We start from the raw sequence: 11,724 nt of genomic DNA, 5'->3' as shown, positions 1-11,724 counted from the left end.
TGGCATGCAGTGTATTGGGGGCTGGTGTTCTGGATATTCCTGGCATGCAGTGTATTGGGGGCTGGTGTTTTGGATGTTCCTGGCATGCAGTGTATTGGGGGCTGGTGTTCCGGATATTCCTGGCATGCAGTGTATTGGGGGCTGGTGTTCTGGATATTCCTGGCATGCAGTGTATGGGGGCTGGTGTTCTGGATATTCCTGGCATGCAGTGTATTGAGGGCTGGAGTTCTGGATATTCTTGGCATGCAGTGTATTGGGGGCTGGTGTTCTGGATATTCCCGGCATGCAGTGTATTGGGGGCTGGTGTTCCGGATATTCCTGGCATGCAGTGTATTGGGGGATGGTGTTCTGGATATTCCTGGCATTCAGTGTATGGGGGCTGGTGTTCTGGATATTCCTGGCATGCAGTGTATTGGGGGCTGGAGTTCTGGATATTCCTGGCATGCAGTGTATTGGGGGCTGGTGTTCTGGATATTCCTGGCATGCTGTGTATTGGGGGCTGGTATTCTGGATATTCCTGGCATGCTGTGTTTCGGGGGCTGGTGTTCCAGATATTCCTGGCATGCTGTGTATCGGGGGCTGGTGTTCTGGATATTCCTGGCATGCAGTGTATTGGGGGCTGGAGTTCTGGATATTCCTGGCGTGCAGTGTATTGGGGGCTGGTGTTCTGGATATTCCTGGCATGCTGTGTATTGGGGGCTGGTATTCTGGATATTCCTGGCATGCTGTGTATTGGGGGCTGGTATTCTGGATATTCCTGGCATGCTGCGTATCGGGGGCTGGTGTTCTGGATATTCCTGGCATGCTGTGTATTGGGGGCTGGTATTCTGGATATTCCTGGCATGCTGCGTATCGGGGGCTGGTGTTCCGGATATTCCTGCCATGCTGTGTATCGGGGGCTGGTATTTTGGATATTCCTGGCATGCAGTGTATTGGGGGCTGGTGTTCCGGATATTCCTGGCATGCAGTGTATTGGGGGCTGGTGTTCCGGATATTTCTGGCATGCTGTGTATCGGGGGCTGGTGTTCTGGATATTCCTGGCATGCAGTGTATGGGGGGCTGGTGTTCCGGTTATTTCTGGCATGCTGTGTATCGGGGGCTGGTGTTCCGGATATTCCTGACATGCAGTGTATTGGGGGCTGGTGTTCTGGATATTCCTGGCATGCAGTGTATTGGAGGCTGGTGTTCCGGATATTCCTGGCATGCAGTGTATGGGGGCGGGTGTTCTGGATATTCCTGGCATGCAGTGTATTGGGGGCTAGAGTTCTGGATATTCCTGGCATGCAGTGTATTGGGGGCTGGTGTTCTGGATATTCCTGGCATGCTGTGTATTGGGGGCTGGTATTCTGGGTATTCCTGGCATGCTGTGTATCGGGGGCTGGTGTTCCGGATATTCCTGGCATGCTGTGTATCGGGGGCTGGTGTTCTGGATATTCCTGGCATGCAGTGTATTGGGGGCTGGAGTTCTGGATATTCCTGGCATGCAGTGTATTGGGGGCTGGTATTCTGGATATTCCTGGCATGCTGTGTATTGGGGGCTGGTATTTTGGATATTCCTGGCATGCTGCGTATCGGGGGCTGGTGTTCCGGATATTCCTGGCATGCTGTGTATCGGGGGCTGGTATTCTGGATATTCCTGGCATGCAGTGTATTGGGGGCTGGTGTTCCGGATATTCCTGGCATGCAGTGTATTGGGGGCTGGTGTTCCGGATATTTCTGGCATGCTGTGTATCGGGGGCTGGTGTTCCAGATATTCCTGACATGCAGTGTATTGGAGGCTGGTGTTCCGGATATTCCTGGCATGCAGTGTATTGGAAGCTGATATTCTGGATATTCCTGGCATGCAGTGTATTGGGGTCTGGTGTTCCGGATATTCCTGGCATGCAGTGTATTGGGGGCTGGTGTTCTGGATGTTCCTGGCATGCAGTGTATTGGGGGCTGGTGTTCCGGATATTCCTGGCATGCAGTGTATTGGGGGCTGGTGTTCTGGATATTCCTGGCATGCAGTGTATGGGGGCTGGTGTTCTGGATATTCCTGGCATGCAGTGTATTGAGGGCTGGAGTTCTGGATATTCTTGGCATGCAGTGTATTGGGGGCTGGTGTTCTGGATATTCCTGGCATGCAGTGTATGGGGGCTGGTGTTCTGGATATTCCTGGCATGCAGTGTATTGGGGGCTGGAGTTCTGGATATTCCTGGCATGCAGTGAATTGGGGGCTGGTGTTCTGGATATTCCTGGCATGCTGTGTATTGGGGGCTGGTATTCTGGATATTCCTGGCATGCTGTGTATTGGGGGCTGGTATTCTGGATATTCCTGGCATGCTGCGTATCGGGGGCTGATGTTCCGGATATTCCTGCCATGCTGTGTATCGGGGGCTGGTATTCTGGATATTCCTGGCATGCAGTGTATTGGGGGCTGGTGTTCCGGATATTCCTGGCATGCAGTGTATTGGGGGCTGGTGTTCCGGATATTTCTGGCATGCTGTGTATCGGGGGCTGGTGTTCCGGATATTCCTGACATGCAGTGAATTGGAGGCTGGTGTTCCGGATATTCCTGGCATGCAGTGTATTGGAGGCTGATATTCTGGATATTCCTTGCATGCAGTGTATTGGGGTCTGGTGTTCCGGATATTCCTGGCATGCAGTGTATTGGGGGCTGGTGTTCTGGATATTCCTGGCATGCAGTGTATGGGGGCTGGTGTTCTGGATATTCCTGGCATGCAGTGTATTGGGGGCTGGAGTTCTGGATATTCTTGGCATGCAGTGTATTGGGGGCTGGTGTTCTGGATATTCCTGGCATGCTGTGTATTGGGGGCTGGTGTTCTGGATATTCCTGCCATGCAGTATATTGGGGGCTGGTGTTCTGGATATTCCTGGCATGCAGTGTATTGGGGGCTGGTATTCTGGATATTCCTGGCATGCTGCGTATCGGGGGCTGTGGTTCCGGATATTCCTGCCATGCTGTGTATCGGGGGCTGGAGTTCTGGATATTCCTGGCATGCAGTGTATTGGGGGCTGGTGTTCCGGATATTCCTGGCATGCAGTGTATTGGGGGCTGGTGTTCCGGATATTTCTGGCATGCTGTGTATCGGGGGCTGGTGTTCCGGATATTCCTGACATGCAGTCTATTGGAGGCTGATATTCTGGATATTCCTGGCATGCAGTGTATTGGGGTCTGGTGTTCCGGATATTCCTGGCATGCAGTGTATTGGGGGCTGGTGTTCTGGATATTCCTGGCATGCAGTGTATGGGGGCTGGTGTTCTGGATATTCTGGCATGCAGTGTATTGGGGGCTGGTGTTCTGGATATTCCTGGCTTGATGTGTATTGGGGGCTGGAGTTCCGGATATTACTGGCATGCAGTGTATTGGGGGCTGGTGTTCTGGATATTCCTGGCATGCAGTGTATTGGGGTCTGGTGTTCCGGATATTACTGGCATGCAGTGTATTGGGGGCTGGAGTTCTGGATATTCTTGGCATGCAGTGTATTGGGGGCTGGTGTTCTGGATATTCCTGGCTTGATGTGTATTGGGGGCTGGAGTTCCGGATATTACTGGCATGCAGTGTATTGGGGGCTGGTGTTCCGGATATTCCTGGCATGCAGTGTATTGGGGGCTGGTGTTCCGGATATTGCTTGCATGCAGTGTGTTGGGGGCTGGTGTTCCGGATATTCCGGGCATGCTGTGTATTGGGGGCTGCTGTTCCGGATATTCCTGGCATGCAGTGTATTGGGGTCTGGTGTTTTGGATATTCCTGGCATGCAGTGTATTGGGGGCTGGAGTTCCGTATATTCCTGGCATGCAGTGTATGGGGGGGGGGGCTGGTGTTCTGGATATTCCTGGCATTCAGTGTATTGGGGGCTGGTATTCTGGATATTCCTGGCATTCAGTGTATTGGGGGCTGGTATTCTGGATATTCCTGGCATGCAGTGTATTGGGGGCTGGTGTTCCGGATATTACTGGCATGCAGTGTATTGGGGGCTGCTGTTCCGGATATTCCTGGCATGCAGTGTATTGGGGGCTGGTGTTCCGGATATTACTGGCATGCAGTGTATTGGGGGCTGCTGTTCCGGATATTCCTGGCATGCGGTGTGTTGGGGGCTGGTATTCTGGATATTCCTGGCATGCTGTGTATTGGGGGCTGGTATTCTGGATATTCCTGGCATTCAGTGTATTGGGGGCTGGTGTTCTGGATGTTCCTGACATGCAGTGTATTGGGGGCTGATGTTCAGGATATTCCTGGCATGCAGTGTATGGGGGGCTGGTGTTCTGGATATTCCTGGCATGCAGTGTATTGGGGGCTGGTGTTCTGGATATTCCTGGTATTCTGTGTATTGGGGGCTGGTGTTCCGGATATTCCTGGCATGCAGTGTATCGGGGGCTGGTATTCTGGATATTCCTGGCATGCTGTGTATTGGGGGCTGGTATTCTGGATATTCCTGGCATGCAGTGTATGGGGGGCTGGTGTTCCGGATATTCCTGGCATGCAGTGTGTTGAGGGCTGGTGTTCCGGATATTCCTGGCATGCAGTGTATTGGGGGCTGGTGTTCCGGATATTCCTGGCTTGCGGTCCGGCATTGATGAGATTATTTCCATCTAGTAACAGATGGTTTACATGTATACGGCAGCTGAGTTCTCGGAGGTTGAGGATGGAGGTGGATGTTGGGGTTGGTTGTTCTCTGTACATGTGTCTGATTTATAAGCACCCCCCCCCTCATTGTTTGTGATCAGTGATTTTCTTTCGGTTCCTGGTAGATAAATGTTAGGAATCTGCAGACGCTGTATATGTCCCTTCTGGGAGAAGATGAACCTCTGCTGTCAGGAGGACGAGGGCCAGAGATGATGTGACCAGTGCTGAGGAGCTGGAGGAAGAATTGGGGTTGTAGTTCGTCATATAAAGCTCCTGGGCCCTAATGCGAAATCTATACCAGGGCCCCCACCTGGCATTTATAATACTGGTGAGTTCTTGTAATGACGGGGTAGGGAGACAGACAGGTGAGCCCTAATCTACCCGCCACTCAGTCCCTGCCTACTTGCACGGCCCGTCCTAGGCGACGGCGTACAACTGGGCGACGGTCCCTACGCTCAATATGTGTACGACAGACAAACAGACAAGGGTACACAGAAGCTAAGGGAAATGGGGCAGTTGCCCACGGCAACACCGTGGGCAACAGGCGTAGTGAACGAGCCGAGTCAAACCCGAAGTGTACGAGGTACCAAACGCAGAGCAGGAGAGTAGTCAGTAAAGCCAGGGTCGATATGAAGCAAGGTCAATAATAATAGCAGGAGCAGCAGAGCCAGGAAAGAATAACAGGCAGAGACAAGCAGGAAATGAAGGTATAAATAGACAGTGGGCGGGAGCTAGAACCGTCTGGCCAGGCTGTGATAGGTTCTCCCACTCCTGAGCCTACCAGCCTGAGTGGTAGCAGATCGAGTCACTCTATCAGAGCTAGGAGCAGTTGCAGACTGATTAACCATGGGCGTCGACACAGAAGCTGTGTCTGGCAGATCCTTTAGGCTGGATTCACACGAGCATGTTCGGTCCGTAATGGACGGACGTATTTCGGCCGCAAGTCCCGGACCGAACACACTGCAGGGAGCCGGGCTCCTAGCATCATACTTATGTACGACGCTAGGAGTCCCTGCCTCTCCGTGGAACTACTGTCCCATACTGAAAACATGATTACAGTACAGGACAGTTGTCCCGCAGCAAGGCAGGGACTCCTAGCATCGTACATAAGTATGATGCTAGGAGCCCGGCTCCCTGCACTGTGTTCGGTCCGGAACTTGCAGCCGAAATACGTTCCGTCCTTTACGGACGTTAATGTGCTCGTTTGAATCCAGCCTTACAGTTCTTATAGCAGAAATAGGCCGCTCAGGATACAGCACCCGGGTGTGGCCGCCACCTCAGCACCCCCTATGGCTACACACCTGAACGTTTCGATGAAGAACCTCACCTGGGGGTGCTAGTCCTACCCTCACCCTGATATAATAATTTTGGGGATCTCAACGTCCATTCAGTTATTCCATGAGATTATCGTGGACATCATGGTGGTCACCTCACTGCGTTACCCTGTGGTTGAGGATAAATGACCGCGGACGTCCGGTGCACATATGATGTATATATTCCACACTGTTCTCCGCATAGCCATCAATGATCTCCGCAGCTGCAACGTTTCTTATTTATGGTTGTTGACCGCCGCATGGAAAAAACAGCGAAAACGACAGCAGGCGACTACAGACGAGTGGATGGTTCAGACGATTCTCTGACAATAAGGATTTCCCAGGTTTGAGAATCATTTTTGTAGCATTTATTCAACACGTGAACTAAACCCCATTTTATATTCTACGGACCGGTGAATCACATGACAAAACCACAAGCAAATCTGCTTTATAATACCGGAGGACGCACAGCGCTATTCTCTGCTGGACTGACAAAATATCACGGATTATACTACATGGAGAAGGCACCTATAAATTAACCCTTAGCTTGTGCAATGAGAAGGTTCTAGTATTTTTTTTACTTGTCTACAAAGAGGAATATGATGAAGAAGATTTCCCAAGAATTTATAGGAAGAATCTGACAGATTACATTACAGCGAAGAAAGAGGAAGCAGCCGACAGGGAGAAGAGCAAAAATCAATGATCATATCCAGCGTCCTACTGTAATATACTCCGACACTGCACGTCAAGCAATCCATAGGGGGAGGTATTATAGTGGTTATATTCTTGTATATAGGGGACAGTATTATAGTAGTTATATTCTTGTATATAGGAGCAGTATTATAGTAATTATATTCTTGTATATAGGAGCAGTAGTATAGTCGTTATATTCTTGTATATAGGAGCAGTATTATAGTAGTTATATTCTTGTATATAGGGGCAGTATTATAGTAGTTATATTCTTGTATATAGGAGCAGTATTATAGTAATTATATTCTTGTATATAGGGGCAGTATTATAGTAGTTATATTCTTGTATATAGGAGCAGTATTATAGTAGTTATATTCTTGTATATAGGGGGCAGTATTATAGTAGTTATATTCTTGTATATAGGGGGCAGTATTATAGTAGTTATATTCTTGCATATAGGGGCAGTATTATAGTAGTTATATTCTTGTATATAGGGGGCAGTATTATAGTAGTTATATTCTTGTATATAGGGAGCAGTGTTATAGTAGTTATATTCTTGTATATAGGGGCAGTATTATAGTAGTTATATTATTGTATATAGGAGCAGTATTATAGTAGTTATATTCTTGTATATAGGGGGCAGTATTATAGTAGTTATATTCTTGTATATAGGAGCAGTATTATAGTAGTTATATTCTTGTATATAGGGAGCAGTATTATAGTAGTTATATTCTTGTATATAGGGAGCAGTATTATAGTAGTTATATTCTTGTATATAAGAGCAGTATTATAGTAGTTATATTCTTGTATATAGGGGGCAGTATTATAGTAGTTATATTCTTGTATATAGGAGGCAGTATTATAGTAGTTATATTCTTGTATATAGAGGGCAGTATTATAGTCGTTATATTCTTGTATATAGGGGCAGTATTATAGTAGTTATATTCTTATATATAGGGGCAGTATTATAGTAGTTATATTCTTGTATATAAGAGCAGTATTATAGTAGTTATATTATTTTATATAGGAGCAGTATTATAGTAGTTATATTCTTGTATATAGGAGCAGTATTATAGTAGTTATATTCTTGTATATAGGAGCAGTATTATAGTAGTTATATTCTTGCATATAGGAGCAGTATTATAGTAGTTATATTCTTGTATATAGGGGGCAGTACTATAGTAGTTATATTCTTGTATATAGGGGCAGTATTATAGTAGTTATATTCTTGTATATAGGGGGCAGTATTATAGTAGTTATAATGTTGTATATATGGGGCAGTATTATAGTAGTTATATTCTTGTCTATAGGGGCAGTATTATAGTAGTTATATTCTTGTATATAGGGGCAGTATTATAGTAGTTATATTCTTGTATATAGGAGCAGTATTATAGTAGTTATATTCTTGTATATAGGAGCAGTATTATAGTAGTTATATTCTTGTATATAGGAGCAGTATTATAGTAGTTATATTCTTGTATATAGTATTATAGTAGTATTATAGTAGGTATATTCTTGTATATAGGAGCAGTATTATAGTAGTTATATTCTTGTATATAGAGGGCAGTATTATAGTAGTTATATTCTTGTATATAGGGGCAGTATTATAGTAGTTATATTCTTGTATATAGGAGCAGTATTATAGTAGTTATATTCTTGTATATAGGAGCAGTATTATAGTAATTATATTCTTGTATATAGGGGCAGTATTATAGTAGTTATATTCTTGTATATAGAGGGCAGTATTATAGTAGTTATATTCTTGTATATAGAAGCAGTATTATAGTAGTTATATTCTTGTATATAGGGGCAGTATTATAGTAGTTATATTCTTGTATATAGAGGGCAGTATTATAGTAGTTATATTCTTGTATATAGGAGCAGTATTATAGTAGTTATATTCTTGTATATAGAGGGCAGTATTATAGTAGTTATATTCTTGTATATAGGAGCAGTATTATAGTAGTTATATTCTTGTATATAGGAGCAGTATTATAGTAGTTATATTCTTGTGTATAGGGGGCAGTATTATAGTAGTTATATTCTTGTATATGGGGCAGTATTAGGGCATGACCACACGTGGCGGATTTCCTCCGCAACTGTCCGCATCAATGCCGCACAGAATCTGCGTCGCAGATTCTGCTGCGGATCTGCACAAAATGTGCAGAAAATTGATGCGGACTAGCTGCTGCGGACTGCGGGAAAAGTGCTTCCCTTCTCCCTATCAGTGCAGGATAGAGAGAAGGGACAGCACTTTCCCTAGTGAAAGTAAAAGAATTTCATACTTACCGGCCGTTGTCTTGGTGACGCGTCCCTCTTTCGGCATCCAGCCCGACCTCCCTGGATGACGCGCCAGTCCATGTGACCGCTGCAGCCTGTGCTTGGCCTGTGATTGGCTGCAGCCGTCACTTAGACTGAAACGTCATCCTGGGAGGCTGGACTGGAGACAGAAGCAGGGAGTTCTCGGTAAGTATGAACTTATATGTTTTTTACAGATACATGTATATTGAGATCGGTAGTCACTGTCCCGGGTGCAGAAACAGTTACTGCCGATCGCTTAACTCTTTCAGCACCCTGGACAGTGACTATTTACAGACGTCTCCTAGCAACGCTCCCGTCATTACGGGAGCCCCATTGACTTCCTCAGTCTGGCTGTAGACCTAGAAATACATAGGTCCAGCCAGAATGAAGAAATGTCATGGTAGTAAAACCAATACGCTCCGCAGCACACATAAGATCTGCGGACTTCATTGCTGAATTTTGACTCTCCATTGAAGTCAATGGAGAAATTCCGCCATGAGTCCGCCACTGCTCCGCAACAGACAGAGCATGCTGCGGACACCAAATTCCGCTCCGCAGCCTATGCTCCGCAGCGGAATTTTACACCTCGTCTAAACGAACACTGCTAAATTAAAGTGTAAGTCAATGGACAAACGGCACCGCTGCGGATTAACGCTGCGGAGTGTCCGCAGCGGAATTTAAGTGAAATTCCGCCACGTGTGAACCCAGCCTTATAGTAGTTTTATTCTTGTATATAGGGGCAGTATTATAGTAGATATATTCTTGTATATAGGGGGCAGTATTATAGTAGTTATATTCTTGTATATAGGAGCAGTATTATAGTAGTTATATTCCTGTATATAGGAGCAGTATTATAGTAGTTATATTCTTGTATATAGGAGCAGTATTATAGTAGTTATATACTTGCATATAGGAGCAGTATTATAGTAGTTATATTCTTGTATATAGGGGGCAGTACTATAGTAGTTATATTCTTGTATATAGGGGCAGTATTATAGTAGTTATATTCTTGTATATAGGGAGCAGTATTATAGTAGTTATATTCTTGTATATAGGTGGCAGTATTATAGTAGTTATATTCTTGTATATAGGGGGCAGTATTATAGTAGTTATATCTTGTATATAGGAGCAGTATTATAGTAGTTATAGTCTTGTATATAGGAGGCAGTATTATAGTAGTTATATTCCTGTATATAGGAGGCAGTATTATAGTAGTTATATTCTTGTATATAGGAGGCAGTATTATAGTGGTTATATTCTTGTATATAGGAGCAGTATTATAGTAGTTATATTCTTGTATATATGGGGCAGTATTATAGTAGTTATATTCTTGTATATAGGGAGCAGTATTATAGTAATTATATTCTTGTATATAGGAGCAGTATTATAGTAGTTATATTCTTGTATATAGGGGGCAGTATTATAGTAGTTATAATGTTGTATATATGGGGCAGTATTATAGTAGTTATATTCTTGTCTATAGGGGCAGTATTATAGTAGTTATATTCTTGTATATAGGGGCAGTATTATAGTAGTTATATTCTTGTATATAGGAGCAGTATTATAGTAGTTCTATTCTTGTATATAGGAGCAGTATTATAGTAGTTATATTCTTGTATATAGGAGCAGTATTATAGTAGTTACATTCTTGTATATAGGGGGCAGTATTATAGTAGGTATATTCTTGTATATAGGAGCAGTATTATAGTAGTTATATTCTTGTATATAGAGGGCAGTATTATAGTAGTTATATTCTTGTATATAGGGGCAGTATTATAGTAGTTATATTCTTGTATATAGAGGGCAGTATTATAGTAGTTATATTCTTGTATATAGAGGGCAGTATTATAGTAGTTATATTCTTGTATATAGGAGCAGTATTATAGTAGTTATATTCTTGTATATAGAGGGCAGTATTATAGTAGTTATATTCTTGTATATAGGAGCAGTATTATAGTAGTTATATTCTTGTATATAGGGGCAGTATTATAGTAGTTATATTCTTGTATATAGAGGGCAGTATTATAGTAGTTATATTCTTGTATATAGGAGCAGTATTATAGTAGTTATATTCTTGTATATAGGAGCAGTATTATAGTAATTATATTCTTGTATATAGGGGCAGTATTATAGTAGTTATATTCTTGTATATAGAGGGCAGTATTATAGTAGTTATATTCTTGTATATAGGAGCAGTATTATAGTAGTTATATTCTTGTATATAGGAGCAGTATTATAGTAGTTATATTCTTGTGTATAGGGGGCAGTATTATAGTAGTTATATTCTTGTATATGGGGCAGTATTAGGGCATGACCACACGTGGCGGATTTCCTCCGCAACTGTCCGCATCAATGCCGCACAGAATCTGCGTCGCAGATTCTGCTGCGGATCTGCACAAAATGTGCAGAAAATTGATGCGGACTAGCTGCTGCGGACTGCGGGAAAAGTGCTTCCCTTCTCCCTATCAGTGCAGGATAGAGAGAAGGGACAGCACTTTCCCTAGTGAAAGTAAAAGAATTTCATACTTACCGGCCGTTGTCTTGGTGACGCGTCCCTCTTTCGGCATCCAGCCCGACCTCCCTGGATGACGCGCCAGTCCATGTGACCGCTGCAGCCTGTGCTTGGCCTGTGATTGGCTGCAGCCGTCACTTAGACTGAAACGTCATCCTGGGAGGCTGGACTGGAGACAGAAGCAGGGAGTTCTCGGTAAGTATGAACTTATATGTTTTTTACAGATACATGTATATTGAGATCGGTAGTCACTGTCCCGGGTGCAGAAACAGTTACTGCCG

This window comes from Rhinoderma darwinii, unplaced genomic scaffold (assembly GCF_050947455.1).
Source record: "Rhinoderma darwinii isolate aRhiDar2 unplaced genomic scaffold, aRhiDar2.hap1 Scaffold_671, whole genome shotgun sequence".
NCBI lineage: Eukaryota > Metazoa > Chordata > Amphibia > Anura > Rhinodermatidae > Rhinoderma > Rhinoderma darwinii.
This window is presented reverse-complemented; position numbering follows the sequence as displayed.